Raw genomic sequence first — 19130 nt, 5'->3', positions numbered from 1 at the left:
CATACCATCAGAAACCTTTTGCTCAGAATGTTTAGAGCCCACTCCTCTAAGCGAACCTGTGCTGATTACATCTAAGGCTAAAATCCTAACAATCACTGATGTCATAGAAGGTATGTTCTCTCTTTATTTAAATATTTATTATCGATATTTTAACATTTCATTACTCACTACATGTACTGTAAATGTCAGTGTAGCCATGACTTCCACTATCAGCAGCTTAGCCTCCTTCCCAGCAATTCACACTTGTATGCTTACTGAGATAATTTCATACACTGGCTTTTAGTACTGTGCAAAGTATAGAGACATGTCACAGTGTAAAATGGTGAAAGATAAATGTGTAACATTTACTGGTGCTTGTGTCCATTAGGAATTTCAGTGTACAGAAAATGGTGCTACAGGTGTGGTATGGCATATCGATACCAGGAGTGGACTGATGGTGTCCACAATTTCGATGACCACACACTTCTGTCCATATACATGTGCCATTTTCTACGCAATACACTTCAGGTAGGAACCATGTTCTGTTGTTTTAATCATTTAAAACAATTACGAATACTTTATCAAAATAATATATTGTAAAGCCTTTAAATGTCATACATCAATTTCACAGACTCATCAGGCAGTAGGGAGTGCCATGGATGTGTTGGAGAAGACCTCTGGTAAAACCTATCCATCCAGGGAAAGGGTCCTGCAGGCTTATTTAAGCTTTGAAGCACTGTCAGACCTCGGTTACACATATGCTTGTGTATCGTGTGGTTATCATCCAGTATCTGTTGTGATGGACCTTCATGAGAAGGGCGTTTTTAGCATGCCTGGTAAGTGAACACATTTATTCATTTTCTTAGTCTTACATTGTTTCAAGCACCACATATCCAGCTATGACTGTTTGGAACATGCTTACTTAAGTCTTGCTTTCCTTAGTGAGCAGCATTGAGGAACCATCTCAGACTTTTGATGGAAAGGTAAGTGTTGAAAATTTCTGGGAGATGGTTTCCCTTGAAATGATCAGCCGTGGGTTGGTCCCAAGTAAGTACAGTCCGCACAATGTTCTAGGTGGGATGACAGTATTCTAGCATTTACTTTGTTTATCGTGGAATAATGTACTGTTATGTTAATAATATTTTCTAACATCATTTAAAGGCAACAAGTCAAACCCATTTGTCGTCCATCCCAGTTACCATAGTTGGGCTCCGTGGATTGGTCCTCACACAAGAGATAGGGATGTTGTACTCAACACTGAATACAAAGAAGTGTATTCTGCTTGTAGTGCAAAGGAGGAATCTGAGTTTAACCTCACAGAGGACCGACTGACTGATGAACTTCTTAAGCTCAAGGTACTGAACTTAAGTCAATTTTTGTCAGTTTTGTCAAAGATGTGTGTTTTTGAACCACGCCAGACCAACTATACTAATGTTCATTATAGATGGAAGCTGTGCGTGCTCTGTGCCGACAGTGTGGCATAGACCCCAAAGGCTCACGGATGGACCTGGTAACGAGACTTCAACAAGAAATGAAGAACAGAGCGAGTTATGATAAGGTGTTTTCACAGATCTGGGGAGCTTCTGGTAAGTTGTGTTCTATTACTGAGAGACCGTTTTTACAGACAGTTCTTAGTTTCATTACTTGGAATGGTTGCACTCTGATTTACAGTTTCCTTAAACAGGTGGATGGGCTGTGGTCACCTGTCCTTGTGCTGTGGTGTATGGTGTTAAGTTCAACATAAGGGCTGAGAGCCCCCGGGACTTTGCTGACCTTTTATTGTCGATGAAACATTTTCCAAACATTGTATTATATGATTTTGCGAGAGGGTTGGCAACACATACCAACCTAAGAGATCCAGAATCATTACCCTTCAAACCTCATGGGGGTAGGTTACTTGAGCCTACTGAAGATAACATCAGATGTGCCACTACTGGACAGATAAAAGTGAGCTTGCCATGGCTAGTCACCAAGAAGCCAGTTCCTGATGAAAATGGCCACCCTATAACTGGATCGTCTGAGCATTATGCTCTTTATGATAGATTTCATGAGGCAAACTCAAAAGATGCCAGGGATGTCTTGCGAAAGGTGGAACTGGTCCCAGAGTTACGTGGTTGGATCAACAGCCCGTGTGCTCTTCCAGCTGGAATGAGGAAAAACAATCATTTTCTCAACATGATGACTCCCTCATCGCATGTCTTTTTGATGCGAAATATTTTGTGTCACTACAACAATGCTAGAAATTCAAGAACCATAGAAAGCATGAAGAAGAGATTGGGCAAAGGAGTGGACATACAGTTAAATTCCAATGGTCAGACAGTTTTGGGTATGTATTCCACCCTCATTCTAAATTATTAGTGGTAATGTCATGTTTATGTCATGTTTATGTAATTTTGCTGTCCGGTGCCGTGAAGTTATATTTGTCTTTTAATTGTAGGTGATTCCTCATGTTTATTTTGCAATTTGAAAGATCATAAAGCTATAACTTACAAATGTGTCAGAAATGCTAGACAGCATAGCGTTGATGAGAAATGCATGCAGTACAACCGATTTAACTCATTCTAAATCATTTGGTTTAAAATGTGCTTTTTTGCAGCACCAGCTGAAGCACCAGCCGAACAAGCACAAACAACAACAGCAGCACCAGCTCATGGTATGACAACTGCAGCATCCCCTGGTATGAAGACAATATATATTTTTTGAGGGCCTGGTTGTACAACTTAATAAAAACCTTAACACATCCATGTTTTTTAGAATATGTATACTTATGTATGTTTGCAGTGGGTACTTGATCTGCAGCTAAATGTATACCAACCTTCAGCCACCCTAAGAAAGTGTTATATGCTTCATAAGATGGCTCAGTATCACAGAAATGTGGTGAAACACTTATTTGGTTAATATTTTCATGCATGGTCTGATATGTATGACAGGAGATCTACCAGTGTGCAGTGATGACTGCTGGGGACTACCACATCTGGAGCACACAAGTGCCCGATCGGAAATCAGAGACTCAGAGGTGCATGTTTTATGTTTTGTTCCTCCGTATTTGTTTGTTTGTTTATATATTGATTGACTCATTTGATTGATTGCCGCATGGGCTCTCTTAGTCGCAAATTTGGAAACCATTTAACAATTGGCAACCATTTCATGTAATACAGTTGTCATTGTTTATGGGTGTTATAACTTTTAACATCTAATGTATCGGTTATTATATTATTTATAACTTGGAAACAAACTATTCATTAATCAGTAATACAATTCCTTTTGTGTCATACTTTTTAAATATTTTCTGTGATGCCTCGTAGTGCATGGCATATAAGTGAAGTGATTAGTTGTCATTGACACACCACAGCACACAGTGCACAACAACAAAATGTGTACTCTGCATTTAACCTATATGACACCATGACATTGCAGAGGAGAGCAGTGCTTGGGGGTGGTACCTTGCTCAGGGTACTTCAGTGGCACCTTTCGATTACAAGTGCACTTCCCTATCCATTAGGCCACCACTGACCCTATTACAAACAGCAGCATAATTTAATGGAGTCAGATTAATTGGTCTTAGTGATCTGATCTGAAGGTGGGGATTAGGGTTGTAACGGTATGAGATTTTCACGGTATGATAATCGTCTCAGAAAATATCACGGTTTCGTGGTATACGGTATTAAACTATCATTATTATTAGTATAATCATCAGCTACAATGACCCTTAAATGAATAAAAAGAGATATGGTTTTTGGATGAACATGGTTTATTGTAACAAACTTTTTTTTAATGAAAATAAAAAAAACTTATGGAAGTATGAGTCTAACTTTTGGGGGAAAAATAAATAAAATAAAGCTGCGCATCTCCCATTTGAACAAAATAAGGAATAAGTTATTTCTCTTTATATTAGACAAGAATAAATCAAACTGTCCTTCCTCTTTAACAGCATATATGGGAGAGCAATATGTGCAGGGTCATGTTTGTTAATATTTTCCTGAGATTATCATAGCAGCATGCATTTCTTTGCTTTTTTTCAGGTCAGATTATGATGAAGAAATGTAAGCATGTTGAGATTTTCAGGGCTCAATCTTGACCGCTGAGGTGAGAGAATGTGTCCACTTGTACTAAACACCTATGAGTTTTCAGTTAGTGTATTTGATGATTATTCTTTTAAATAAAATTATAAAATGATCATTAAGTGTTCTCTTGAGAGTAGCTCTGGATATGTTCATGTGTTCACGTCTTCACATAGTGAATGAGACAGCAGACGCTTTAAAAACCATGACCATCATGCAGTGGCGGTTTTAGGCATGGGCGAACGGGGCAGCCGCCCGGGGCGGCACTTTTTCATGTCACGTGGGGGGCGGCACACGAACTTGGAGGAAAACAAAAATAATCTAAATAAAGCGTTTTTCTAGAGGATGGGCGAGCGGAGACGATAAGGGATGAAGTTGGGAGGGCGCCGGGAGGGATTCTATGGGGGGCGGCACACGAACCTGGAGGACAAAATAATCATCTGTGCCGCTGTGTGTGTGTGTGTGTGTGTGTGTGTGTGTGTGTGGGGGGGGGGTAGTTGGTTAATGAGCAAGCGGCAGCCTTTTTGCGCTGTATATTCACAGACGCACATCGCGATTTAATTTGCTGCACAGCTATATTTTGATTTATTCATCCATCTATCTATCAAATCGGACATTTTACGTGGCATCTGAATTATACTGTAATTGACTCCAATTACATGACTGGATTCCGGGATTCCCTCTGCATCACAGAAATAATACGGCTTTAAGTTATAAATGGAACTTACCTTTATCTTCACGGAGGGATGGTGTTCGCGAATATGGGAGAACATGTTCGACGTATTTCCTCCTTTTGCGGCCACTGTTCGTCCACATTTCTTGCAAACTGGATATCCACCCCACGATCATTTTTCGGATACCCAAAATATTCCCATACTGCAGATTTTAATTTTTTTTTCGGCAGGAAATAGAGATTAGAATTTGCAGCCACTATCGGACATTTTCGCCGCTGTGCATTTATGGGTGGAGTCTAAGCAGTAAAGCGGAAAGAAGTTGCATATACACAGCAGCGCAGGTGAGATCTGGTTTCTTTTTTTTTTTTCCAAACCGCGGATAGGCAAATGTGCATGATATGATAATCGTACATGTCAATATCACAATAAACCGCCATACCGGTATACCGTTACAACCCTAGTGGGGATTGATACACCTTACAAAGTTGATGCTGTAATATTTATCACTCTGATGCATTGTTCTGACCCATATGCATATAAGCCTTTCAGTCTGACAAGCTGGTAGTATCATGACTGCCTTTTTCCAGGTCTGGTGCCCAACGTGATCAAATTGTTTTACACCTGTGCCCTCAGGTGGAGTCAACTCTATGTGATACCATTACAATATGTCATAGTTTTACAATAGTTGTGACAATATAATTTCTTTTAGGAAAATTCAATGTGTTGAAAGCACAGATGGTAGAGGAGGAGGAATGGGTTCCATCTCCATTGAACAGGTATTTATGTAGCTGATCTTACAGCTGAACCTGCTGTTTTTCTCTTTTTTTCTCTGTGCTTACTGTGCTGTACCCTACAAAAATGTGAAAACAATGAGCTTCATTTTAAGCAGTTGGAGTTGGAATGTAGAAGTCATGCTATTTTTGTCTGTTTTTGTTATATTACAGAACTATTGTAAAATAATATTTGCGTGCTTGTATGATTTCTTTCACAGATCCCCCTCGACGTCCTGGAGGATATCCTTTTAGAAGTAGTCCTGTTCGAGGGTGACAAAGCTTTTTTAAAGCTGTCACTTGTTTGTCACCTTTTTTTGGGACTTAGTCGGAAGGGAAACATTCCGTGCCCGAGCGCATTTTCAGTGGCTTGACAGTAGGTATAAAACATATTATGATATTTGAATACCCTTTGAGTTAGGATGTTTGTATTCCCATTAACAAGGGATTTTACTCTAATGAATCATTCTTAAATTTGAAACCTACAGGTGTAGTCCCATGGAAACTGTACAGTGCGGCCTATCAAGCACAATTCCGACGATTGTATCGCCTGGAATGCTGCCAGCACTGTCTAGAGACTTATAAGAACAGCTTACCAGGTATGCATACTGTGTAAGAATGTTGACAATTGTTGCTGAAGTCAGTGGTTGCAAAAAGAAAGTCACCAGAACAATTTATTGTGTGTCAGGTCCTGAATATTTTCTTGAAAGTATGCAATGAAAAACATTGTTGCTCTGTTTTGATACTAAGTATGCTTGCTTATTATTTATTGTCCCATAGGCTACATTGGGCGTGGAAGACGAGGGGAACTTCACACAGCCTGGGTTCTGCAGCGAGTTCTGCAAACACCTTACGGAAGACTTGGGTGTGTGAATGGGTGGGTGGGTCAGTGAGTGAGTGAGTGAATGGGTGGGTATGTAAGGAAAATAGCAAATTGGATGACTTTGGAATAAAAAAATAACAGCTACTATGCCTCTGTTTCCTTGTCTACACACAGACTACACACATGACCGAACCACATTTTAAGTTTTATCAGCTTTTCATTAAAAAGCACAGTGGCACCCAATTGTGATGAGTTACTGTATGTGGAAATGAGTGGCACCTCTGTATCATTTGTGAATAATTTGTCATCTCATATCGACATTAAATCATAAGTTTATTTAATTTTAATGTTGGCACAGAAATAAGTTACAGTGCCTTTGGAAATGCAATAAAATGCTCATTTGGAAAACGTTTAACTATCCTTTGTAATTGAGTAAAATTATGATAACTGAATACTTTTATAAGGCACTGTATACTTGATTGCAATGGGTTTTATTACTTTCCGGCTATATTAATACACCAATCAATATGTTAACCAATCATCACAGACAAGCATTACATCGATATCGGATTGAAACTATATTATGGCCATCCTACAGCTACATAAACAAGGGTAAATAGTCCTACTTTCACTGTCCTGGAGAGAGAGAGCGAGAGAGACAGAGATGTAAACATGTAAGCAGCAGCAGAATAAAATAGAAATATGATTTCAGAATGTTTTACTTACTGTATGCAAATGTCATTTTCGAGAAATGTTTGGCTCGCATTATCACCAAATTGATGACAATATCACCATTTACTACAAAACTTTGAACTCAATAATTAACAAAATAATATATAAGAAATAAATTGAGAAACTAAATTTCCTGTTACAGACAATTTATCTTAAAATAGTTTGATGTTCAGAATGCTCCTCACTCCACTTCACGCAACTTTAAAACACGCAAGGACCATGTTAGGCCAAAAGCTGAACAATGTTTGTGGGCAACACTCTTGATTTCCCCAGGAGATCTAGACATAGCATATATGCTCACCTAAAGGATTATTAGGAACACCTGTTCAATTTCTCATTAATGCAATTATCTAATCAACCAATCACATGGCAGTTGCTTCAATGCATTTAGGGGTGTGGTCCTGGTCAAGACAATCTCCTGAACTCCAAACTGAATGTCAGAATGGGAAAGAAAGGTGATTTAAGCAATTTTGAGCGTGGCATAGTTGTTGGTGCCAGACGGGCCGGTCTGAGTATTTCACAATCTGCTCAGTTACTGGGATTTTCACGCACAACCATTTCTAGGGTTTACAAAGAATGGTGTGCAAAGGGAAAAACATCCAGTATGCGGCAGTCCCGTTGGGCGAAAATGCCTTGTTGATGCTAGAGGTCAGAGGAGAATGGTCCGACTGATTCAAGCTGATAGAAGAGCAACTTTGGCTGAAATAACCACTCGTTACAACCGAGGTATGCAGCAAAGCATTTGTGAAGCCACAACACGCACAACCTTGAGGCGGATGGGCTACAACAGCAGAAGACCCCACCGGGTACCACTCATCTCCACTACAAATAGGAAAAAGAGGCTACAATTTGCACGAGCTCACCAAAATTGGACAGTTGAAGACTGGAAAAATGTTGCCTGGTCTGATGAGTCTCGATTTCTGTTGAGACATTCAAATGGTAGAGTCAGAATTTGGCGTAAACAGAATGAGAACATGGATCCATCATGCCTTGTTACCACTGTGCAGGCTGCTGGTGGTGGTGTAATGGTGTGGGGGATGTTTTCTTGGCACACTTTAGGCCCCTTAGTGCCAATTGGGCATCGTTTAAATGCCACGGCCTACCTGAGCATTGTTTCTGACCATGTCCATCCCTTTATGACCACCATGTACCCATCCTCTGATGGCTACTTCCAGCAGGATAATGCACCATGTCACAAAGCTCGAATCATTTCAAATTGATTTCTTGAACATGACAGTGAGTTCACTGTACTACAATGGCCCCAACAGTCACCAGATCTCAACCCAATAGAGCATCTTCGGGATGTGTTGGAACGGGAGCTTTGTGCCCTGGATGTGCATCCCACAAATCTCCATCAACTGCAAGATGCTATCCTATCAATATGGGCCAACATTTCTAAAGAATGCTTTCAGCACCTTGTTGAATCAATGCCACGTAGAATTAAGGCAGTTCTGAAGGCGAAAGGGGGTCAAACACCATATTAGTATGGTGTTCCTAATAATCCTTTAGGTGAGTGTATGTGTGTATGTGCACAATGAATGAATGGAATAAGCTGCTACAGTTACATTGAACCATGTGCTTGTGCTCATGTGCACAAGCACACACACACACACACACACACACACGCCGATGGGCTTTAAAGTTTAACTTTAGGTTTGTGAAAGCAGACATAATTATTTCTGTCAGGACCTCGATGTGTATCCAAGCCCCAAAAACACACTAACTCAGGCGTTCACGCAACTTATCGCGAAAAACCAGACAGAAATAGACTTGAAAATTTTAAAGAAAAGACATTAGCGGTTTTTGTTAATGTTTAAAGGTATAAAAAAAAACCTTTGCTGCCTTTCTTAAATGGCTAGAAAACATTGCCTCAACACTATTAAACACGGAATCCGCTGTTTGTAAACGGTCCGCATTTTACCCTCACCGCTAAAATAGTTGTGCTTGTTTCACACTTTCTCTTGTTTCGCTTGGGTATGCCTCTACTTAAATATTGTGTCTCTAGTTAAAAGTTTTGGACCTGTGTCTCATTCACATAGGCTTTCACATATGCAAATTGCCACCCCTCTTCTGGGCTAATGCCGTACGCTCATTTTGACAACGAATTACCAGCGTTATTCGTTGATTTTTTTTGTCTAAAATGTTTATTATTCACATTGGTAGAAAAGTGCTTCAATACTTTAAAAAAAGGTCATGGTTTATTTGAAATAACTGGGCACTCCGTTTGTTGCTGCCATATTTTGAAATGGGTTGTCTAAGGAATCCTTATTCTTTGTTTGATGCCCCGGTTTCGGGTAAACATCCGCGACGGTTTATGACTACACCACATGGCCAAAGTGGCCTGCGAACGGACGATCACCCTGATAACAAAATACAACTAAATACATCTTTGTCAGGATGTGGGGGGGGGGGAGGTCTATGACATTCGGGCTAAATGGGGGCAATAGCTTGGGGAGCCAGCCTATCTCAAAGCCTGTGGCCTGTTTGATTCTACCCCATGTTTCCTCCGTGTATGTCCGCTGTGATATGCTTAACAGACACGTTTGATGGCATTATTCTAACATAGCATGTTGCTAAATACCGCTCACTAGTTCCTACAGCTATTAAATGTATTTAAATGAAATCGGGGCATCTTGTTTAGAATAAAACTAAGAAAATACAGGAGATCGATCTTTCGCGTGTGTTGCTGCCGCCGCCATTTTGAAAGGCGCGTCTGCGTCACTGCGCATGCGCAAGCTTCGCATCCCATAAGGCAGTTATTTCGCCCGCATTGTTCAAACGGGTGGCACGCGCCTGGCCCTGCTCCTTGAATAATGGCAGCCTAGATCACGCTAGCTTTGTGCTACGCTGACGGGACCCAGAGCCGCTATGGATGGATCTTCGCCTTTGGTGAAGTGTTTTTTTTTCTCTTTGACATTGAAATAAAACTGTTAAACTGATTACGGCTTTTTCTCATTTTTAAAAACTTGGGCTAAAGTAGTTGTGCTTGTTTCACACTTTCTCTTGTTTCGCTTGGGTATGCCTCTACTTAAATATTGTGTCTCTAGTTAAAAGTTTTGGACCTGTGTCTCATTCACATAGGCTTTCACATATGCAAATTGCCACCCCTCTTCTGGGCTAATGCCGTACGCTCATTTTGACAACGAATTACCAGCGTTATTCGTTGATTTTTTTTGTCTAAAATGTTTATTATTCACATTGGTAGAAAAGTGCTTCAATACTTTAAAAAAAAGGTCATGGTTTATTTGAAATAACTGGGCACTCCGTTTGTTGCTGCCATATTTTGAAATGGGTTGTCTAAGGAATCCTTATTCTTTGTTTGATGCCCCGGTTTCGGGTAAACATCCGCGACGGTTTATGACTACACCACATGGCCAAAGTGGCCTGCGAACGGACGATCACCCTGATAACAAAATACAACTAAATACATCTTTGTCAGGATGTGGGGGGGGGGAGAGGTCTATGACATTCGGGCTAAATGGGGGCAATAGCTTGGGGAGCCAGCCTATCTCAAAGCCTGTGGCCTGTTTGATTCTACCCCATGTTTCCTCCGTGTATGTCCGCTGTGATATGCTTAACAGACACGTTTGATGGCATTATTCTAACATAGCATGTTGCTAAATACCGCTCACTAGTTCCTACAGCTATTAAATGTATTTAAATGAAATCGGGGCATCTTGTTTAGAATAAAACTAAGAAAATACAGGAGATCGATCTTTCGCGTGTGTTGCCGCCGCCGCCATTTTGAAAGGCGCGTCTGCGTCACTGCGCATGCGCAAGCTTCGCATCCCATAAGGCAGTTATTTCGCCCGCATTGTTCAAACGGGTGGCACGCGCCTGGCCCTGCTCCTTGGATAATGGCAGCCTAGATCACGCTAGCTTTGTGCTACGCTGACGGGACCCAGAGCCGCTATGGATGGATCTTCGCCTTTGGTGAAGTGTTTTTTTTTCTCTTTGACATTGAAATAAAACTGTTAAACTGATTACGGCTTTTTCTCATTTTTAAAAACTTGGGCTAAAGTAGTTGTGCTTGTTTCACACTTTCTCTTGTTTCGCTTGGGTATGCCTCTACTTAAATATTGTGTCTCTAGTTAAAAGTTTTGGACCTGTGTCTCATTCACATAGGCTTTCACATATGCAAATTGCCACCCCTCTTCTGGGCTAATGCCGTACGCTCATTTTGACAACGAATTACCAGCGTTATTCGTTGATTTTTTTTGTCTAAAATGTTTATTATTCACATTGGTAGAAAAGTGCTTCAATACTTTAAAAAAAAGGTCATGGTTTATTTGAAATAACTGGGCACTCCGTTTGTTGCTGCCATATTTTGAAATGGGTTGTCTAAGGAATCCTTATTCTTTGTTTGATGCCCCGGTTTCGGGTAAACATCCGCGACGGTTTATGACTACACCACATGGCCAAAGTGGCCTGCGAACGGACGATCACCCTGATAACAAAATACAACTAAATACATCTTTGTCAGGATGTGGGGGGGGGGAGAGGTCTATGACATTCGGGCTAAATGGGGGCAATAGCTTGGGGAGCCAGCCTATCTCAAAGCCTGTGGCCTGTTTGATTCTACCCCATGTTTCCTCCGTGTATGTCCGCTGTGATATGCTTAACAGACACGTTTGATGGCATTATTCTAACATAGCATGTTGCTAAATACCGCTCACTAGTTCCTACAGCTATTAAATGTATTTAAATGAAATCGGGGCATCTTGTTTAGAATAAAACTAAGAAAATACAGGAGATCGATCTTTCGCGTGTGTTGCTGCCGCCGCCATTTTGAAAGGCGCGTCTGCGTCACTGCGCATGCGCAAGCTTCGCATCCCATAAGGCAGTTATTTCGCCCGCATTGTTCAAACGGGTGGCACGCGCCTGGCCCTGCTCCTTGGATAATGGCAGCCTAGATCACGCTAGCTTTGTGCTACGCTGACGGGACCCAGAGCCGCTATGGATGGATCTTCGCCTTTGGTGAAGTGTTTTTTTTTCTCTTTGACATTGAAATAAAACTGTTAAACTGATTACGGCTTTTTCTCATTTTTAAAAACTTGGGCTAAAGTAGTTGTGCTTGTTTCACACTTTCTCTTGTTTCGCTTGGGTATGCCTCTACTTAAATATTGTGTCTCTAGTTAAAAGTTTTGGACCTGTGTCTCATTCACATAGGCTTTCACATATGCAAATTGCCACCCCTCTTCTGGGCTAATGCCGTACGCTCATTTTGACAACGAATTACCAGCGTTATTCGTTGATTTTTTTTGTCTAAAATGTTTATTATTCACATTGGTAGAAAAGTGCTTCAATACTTTAAAAAAAAGGTCATGGTTTATTTGAAATAACTGGGCACTCCGTTTGTTGCTGCCATATTTTGAAATGGGTTGTCTAAGGAATCCTTATTCTTTGTTTGATGCCCCGGTTTCGGGTAAACATCCGCGACGGTTTATGACTACACCACATGGCCAAAGTGGCCTGCGAACGGACGATCACCCTGATAACAAAATACAACTAAATACATCTTTGTCAGGATGTGGGGGGGGGGAGAGGTCTATGACATTCGGGCTAAATGGGGGCAATAGCTTGGGGAGCCAGCCTATCTCAAAGCCTGTGGCCTGTTTGATTCTACCCCATGTTTCCTCCGTGTATGTCCGCTGTGATATGCTTAACAGACACGTTTGATGGCATTATTCTAACATAGCATGTTGCTAAATACCGCTCACTAGTTCCTACAGCTATTAAATGTATTTAAATGAAATCGGGGCATCTTGTTTAGAATAAAACTAAGAAAATACAGGAGATCGATCTTTCGCGTGTGTTGCTGCCGCCGCCATTTTGAAAGGCGCGTATGCGTCACTGCGCATGCGCAAGCTTCGCATCCCATAAGGCAGTTATTTCGCCCGCATTGTTCAAACGGGTGGCACGCGCCTGGCCCTGCTCCTTGGATAATGGCAGCCTAGATCACGCTAGCTTTGTGCTACACTGACGGGACCCAGAGCCGCTATGGATGGATCTTCGCCTTTGGTGAAGTGTTTTTTTTTCTCTTTGACATTGAAATAAAACTGTTAAACTGATTACGGCTTTTTCTCATTTTTAAAAACTTGGGCTAAAGTAGTTGTGCTTGTTTCACACTTTCTCTTGTTTCGCTTGGGTATGCCTCTACTTAAATATTGTGTCTCTAGTTAAAAGTTTTGGACCTGTGTCTCATTCACATAGGCTTTCACATATGCAAATTGCCACCCCTCTTCTGGGCTAATGCCGTACGCTCATTTTGACAACGAATTACCAGCGTTATTCGTTGATTTTTTTTGTCTAAAATGTTTATTATTCACATTGGTAGAAAAGTGCTTCAATACTTTAAAAAAAAGGTCATGGTTTATTTGAAATAACTGGGCACTCCGTTTGTTGCTGCCATATTTTGAAATGGGTTGTCTAAGGAATCCTTATTCTTTGTTTGATGCCCCGGTTTCGGGTAAACATCCGCGACGGTTTATGACTACACCACATGGCCAAAGTGGCCTGCGAACGGACGATCACCCTGATAACAAAATACAACTAAATACATCTTTGTCAGGATGTGGGGGGGGGGGAGAGGTCTATGACATTCGGGCTAAATGGGGGCAATAGCTTGGGGAGCCAGCCTATCTCAAAGCCTGTGGCCTGTTTGATTCTATCCCATGTTTCCTCCGTGTATGTCCGCTGTGATATGCTTAACAGACACGTTTGATGGCATTATTCTAACATAGCATGTTGCTAAATACCGCTCACTAGTTCCTACAGCTATTAAATGTATTTAAATGAAATCGGGGCATCTTGTTTAGAATAAAACTAAGAAAATACAGGAGATCGATCTTTCGCGTGTGTTGCCGCCGCCGCCATTTTGAAAGGCGCGTCTGCGTCACTGCGCATGCGCAAGCTTCGCATCCCATAAGGCAGTTATTTCGCCCGCATTGTTCAAACGGGTGGCACGCGCCTGGCCCTGCTCCTTGGATAATGGCAGCCTAGATCACGCTAGCTTTGTGCTACGCTGACGGGACCCAGAGCCGCTATGGATGGATCTTCGCCTTTGGTGAAGTGTTTTTTTTTCTCTTTGACATTGAAATAAAACTGTTAAACTGATTACGGCTTTTTCTCATTTTTAAAAACTTGGGCTAAAGTAGTTGTGCTTGTTTCACACTTTCTCTTGTTTCGCTTGGGTATGCCTCTACTTAAATATTGTGTCTCTAGTTAAAAGTTTTGGACCTGTGTCTCATTCACATAGGCTTTCACATATGCAAATTGCCACCCCTCTTCTGGGCTAATGCCGTACGCTCATTTTGACAACGAATTACCAGCGTTATTCGTTGATTTTTTTTGTCTAAAATGTTTATTATTCACATTGGTAGAAAAGTGCTTCAATACTTTAAAAAAAAGGTCATGGTTTATTTGAAATAACTGGGCACTCCGTTTGTTGCTGCCATATTTTGAAATGGGTTGTCTAAGGAATCCTTATTCTTTGTTTGATGCCCCGGTTTCGGGTAAACATCCGCGACGGTTTATGACTACACCACATGGCCAAAGTGGCCTGCGAACGGACGATCACCCTGATAACAAAATACAACTAAATACATCTTTGTCAGGATGTGGGGGGGGGAGAGGTCTATGACATTCGGGCTAAATGGGGGCAATAGCTTGGGGAGCCAGCCTATCTCAAAGCCTGTGGCCTGTTTGATTCTACCCCATGTTTCCTCCGTGTATGTCCGCTGTGATATGCTTAACAGACACGTTTGATGGCATTATTCTAACATAGCATGTTGCTAAATACCGCTCACTAGTTCCTACAGCTATTAAATGTATTTAAATGAAATCGGGGCATCTTGTTTAGAATAAAACTAAGAAAATACAGGAGATCGATCTTTCGCGTGTGTTGCTGCCGCCGCCATTTTGAAAGGCGCGTCTGCGTCACTGCGCATGCGCAAGCTTCGCATCCCATAAGGCAGTTATTTCGCCCGCATTGTTCAAACGGGTGGCACGCGCCTGGCCCTGCTCCTTGGATAATGGCAGCCTAGATCACGCTAGCTTTGTGCTACGCTGACGGGACCCAGAGCCGCTATGGATGGATCTTCGCCTTTGGTGAAGTGTTTTTTTTTCTCTTTGACATTGAAATAAAACTGTTAAACTGATTACGGCTTTTTCTCATTTTTAAAAACTTGGGCTAAAGTAGTTGTGCTTGTTTCACACTTTCTCTTGTTTCGCTTGGGTATGCCTCTACTTAAATATTGTGTCTCTAGTTAAAAGTTTTGGACCTGTGTCTCATTCACATAGGCTTTCACATATGCAAATTGCCACCCCTCTTCTGGGCTAATGCCGTACGCTCATTTTGACAACGAATTACCAGCGTTATTCGTTGATTTTTTTTGTCTAAAATGTTTATTATTCACATTGGTAGAAAAGTGCTTCAATACTTTAAAAAAAAAGGTCATGGTTTATTTGAAATAACTGGGCACTCCGTTTGTTGCTGCCATATTTTGAAATGGGTTGTCTAAGGAATCCTTATTCTTTGTTTGATGCCCCGGTTTCGGGTAAACATCCGCGACGGTTTATGACTACACCACATGGCCAAAGTGGCCTGCGAACGGACGATCACCCTGATAACAAAATACAACTAAATACATCTTTGTCAGGATGTGGGGGGGGGAGAGGTCTATGACATTCGGGCTAAATGGGGGCAATAGCTTGGGGAGCCAGCCTATCTCAAAGCCTGTGGCCTGTTTGATTCTACCCCATGTTTCCTCCGTGTATGTCCGCTGTGATATGCTTAACAGACACGTTTGATGGCATTATTCTAACATAGCATGTTGCTAAATACCGCTCACTAGTTCCTACAGCTATTAAATGTATTTAAATGAAATCGGGGCATCTTGTTTAGAATAAAACTAAGAAAATACAGGAGATCGATCTTTCGCGTGTGTTGCTGCCGCCGCCATTTTGAAAGGCGCGTCTGCGTCACTGCGCATGCGCAAGCTTCGCATCCCATAAGGCAGTTATTTCGCCCGCATTGTTCAAACGGGTGGCACGCGCCTGGCCCTGCTCCTTGGATAATGGCAGCCTAGATCACGCTAGCTTTGTGCTACGCTGACGGGACCCAGAGCCGCTATGGATGGATCTTCGCCTTTGGTGAAGTGTTTTTTTTTCTCTTTGACATTGAAATAAAACTGTTAAACTGATTACGGCTTTTTCTCATTTTTAAAAACTTGGGCTAAAGTAGTTGTGCTTGTTTCACACTTTCTCTTGTTTCGCTTGGGTATGCCTCTACTTAAATATTGTGTCTCTAGTTAAAAGTTTTGGACCTGTGTCTCATTCACATAGGCTTTCACATATGCAAATTGCCACCCCTCTTCTGGGCTAATGCCGTACGCTCATTTTGACAACGAATTACCAGCGTTATTCGTTGATTTTTTTTGTCTAAAATGTTTATTATTCACATTGGTAGAAAAGTGCTTCAATACTTTAAAAAAAAGGTCATGGTTTATTTGAAATAACTGGGCACTCCGTTTGTTGCTGCCATATTTTGAAATGGGTTGTCTAAGGAATCCTTATTCTTTGTTTGATGCCCCGGTTTCGGGTAAACATCCGCGACGGTTTATGACTACACCACATGGCCAAAGTGGCCTGCGAACGGACGATCACCCTGATAACAAAATACAACTAAATACATCTTTGTCAGGATGTGGGGGGGGGGAGAGGTCTATGACATTCGGGCTAAATGGGGGCAATAGCTTGGGGAGCCAGCCTATCTCAAAGCCTGTGGCCTGTTTGATTCTACCCCATGTTTCCTCCGTGTATGTCCGCTGTGATATGCTTAACAGACACGTTTGATGGCATTATTCTAACATAGCATGTTGCTAAATACCGCTCACTAGTTCCTACAGCTATTAAATGTATTTAAATGAAATCGGGGCATCTTGTTTAGAATAAAACTAAGAAAATACAGGAGATCGATCTTTCGCGTGTGTTGCCGCCGCCGCCATTTTGAAAGGCGCGTCTGCGTCACTGCGCATGCGCAAGCTTTGCATCCCATAAGGCAGTTATTTCGCCCGCATTGTTCAAACGGGTGGCACGCGCCTGGCCCTGCTCCTTGGATAATGGCAGCCTAGATCACGCTAGCTTTGTGCTACGCTGACGGGACCCAGAGCCGCTATGGATGGATCTTCGCCTTTGGTGAAGTGTTTTTTTTTCTCTTTGACATTGAAATAAAACTGTTAAACTGATTACGGCTTTTTCTCATTTTTAAAAACTTGGGCTAAAGTAGTTGTGCTTGTTTCACACTTTCTCTTGTTTCGCTTGGGTATGCCTCTACTTAAATATTGTGTCTCTAGTTAAAAGTTTTGGACCTGTGTCTCATTCACATAGGCTTTCACATATGCAAATTGCCACCCCTCTTCTGGGCTAATGCCGTACGCTCATTTTGACAACGAATTACCAGCGTTATTCGTTGATTTTTTTTGTCTAAAATGTTTATTATTCACATTGGTAGAAAAGTGCTTCAATACTTTAAAAAAAAGGTCATGGTTTATTTGAAATAACTGGGCACTCCGTTTGTTGCTGCCATATTTTGAAATGGGTTGTCTAAGGAATCCTTATTCTTTGTTTGATGCCCCGGTTTCGGGTAAACATCCGCGACGGTTTATGACTACACCACATGGCCAAAGTGGCCTGCGAACGGACGATCACCCTGATAACAAAATACAACTAAATACATCTTTGTCAGGATGTGGGGGGGGGGAGAGGTCTATGACATTCGGGCTAAATGGGGGCAATAGCTTGGGGAGCCAGCCTATCTCAAAGCCTGTGGCCTGTTTGATTCTACCCCATGTTTCCTCCGTGTATGTCCGCTGTGATATGCTTAACAGACACGTTTGATGGCATTATTCTAACATAGCATGTTGCTAAATACCGCTCACTAGTTCCTACAGCTATTAAATGTATTTAAATGAAATCGGGGCATCTTGTTTAGAATAAAACTAAGAAAATACAGGAGATCGATCTTTCGCGTGTGTTGCTGCCGCCGCCATTTTGAAAGGCGCGTCTGCGTCACTGCGCATGCGCAAGCTTCGCATCCCATAAGGCAGTTATTTCGCCCGCATTGTTCAAACGGGTGGCACGCGCCTGGCCCTGCTCCTTGGATAATGGCAGCCTAGATCACGCTAGCTTTGTGCTACACTGACGGGACCCAGAGCCGCTATGGATGGATCTTCGCCTTTGGTGAAGTGTTTTTTTTTCTCTTTGACATTGAAATAAAACTGTTAAACTGATTACGGCTTTTTCTCATTTTTAAAAACTTGGGCTAAAGTAGTTGTGCTTGTTTCACACTTTCTCTTGTTTCGCTTGGGTATGCCTCTACTTAAATATTGTGTCTCTAGTTAAAAGTTTTGGACCTGTGTCTCATTCACATAGGCTTTCACATATGCAAATTGCCACCCCTCTTCTGGGCTAATGCCGTACGCTCATTTTGACAACGAATTACCAGCGTTATTCGTTGATTTTTTTTGTCTAAAATGTTTATTATTCACATTGGTAGAAAAGTGCTTCAATACTTTAAAAAAAAGGTCATGGTTTATTTGAAATAACTGGGCACTCCGTTTGTTGCTGCCATATTTTGAAATGGGTTGTCTAAGGAATCCTTATTCTTTGTTTGATGCCCCGGTTTCGGGTAAACATCCGCGACGGTTTATGACTACACCACATGGCCAAAGTGGCCTGCGAACGGACGATCACCCTGATAACAAAATACAACTAAATACATCTTTGTCAGGATGTGGGGGGGGGGGAGAGGTCTATGACATTCGGGCTAAATGGGGGCAATAGCTTGGGGAGCCAGCCTATCTCAAAGCCTGTGGCCTGTTTGATTCTACCCCATGTTTCCTCCGTGTATGTCCGCTGTGATATGCTTAACAGACACGTTTGATGGCATTATTCTAACATAGCATGTTGCTAAATACCGCTCACTAGTTCCTACAGCTATTAAATGTATTTAAATGAAATCGGGGCATCTTGTTTAGAATAAAACTAAGAAAATACAGGAGATCGATCTTTCGCGTGTGTTGCCGCCGCC

The 19130-nt window shown here is 41.7% G+C and overlaps 1 long non-coding RNA gene across 1 annotated transcript; it reads left to right on the top strand.

Annotated features, from left to right (window-relative positions):
* Positions 1-371: 371 nt before the first annotated feature.
* LOC140591821 (uncharacterized) lies at positions 372-1202 on the top strand. The gene is made up of 3 exons (XR_011992119.1): positions 372-507; positions 611-815; positions 922-1202. It is a non-coding gene; the product is annotated as an uncharacterized lncRNA (long non-coding RNA).
* The last annotated feature ends 17928 nt before the right edge of the window (positions 1203-19130 follow it).

This window comes from Paramormyrops kingsleyae, chromosome 6 (assembly GCF_048594095.1).
Source record: "Paramormyrops kingsleyae isolate MSU_618 chromosome 6, PKINGS_0.4, whole genome shotgun sequence".
In the NCBI taxonomy this organism is placed as follows: Eukaryota; Metazoa; Chordata; class Actinopteri; order Osteoglossiformes; family Mormyridae; genus Paramormyrops; species Paramormyrops kingsleyae.
The sequence above is the reverse complement of the archived record's forward strand: the minus strand, read 5'-3'. Positions and strand labels throughout refer to the sequence as shown.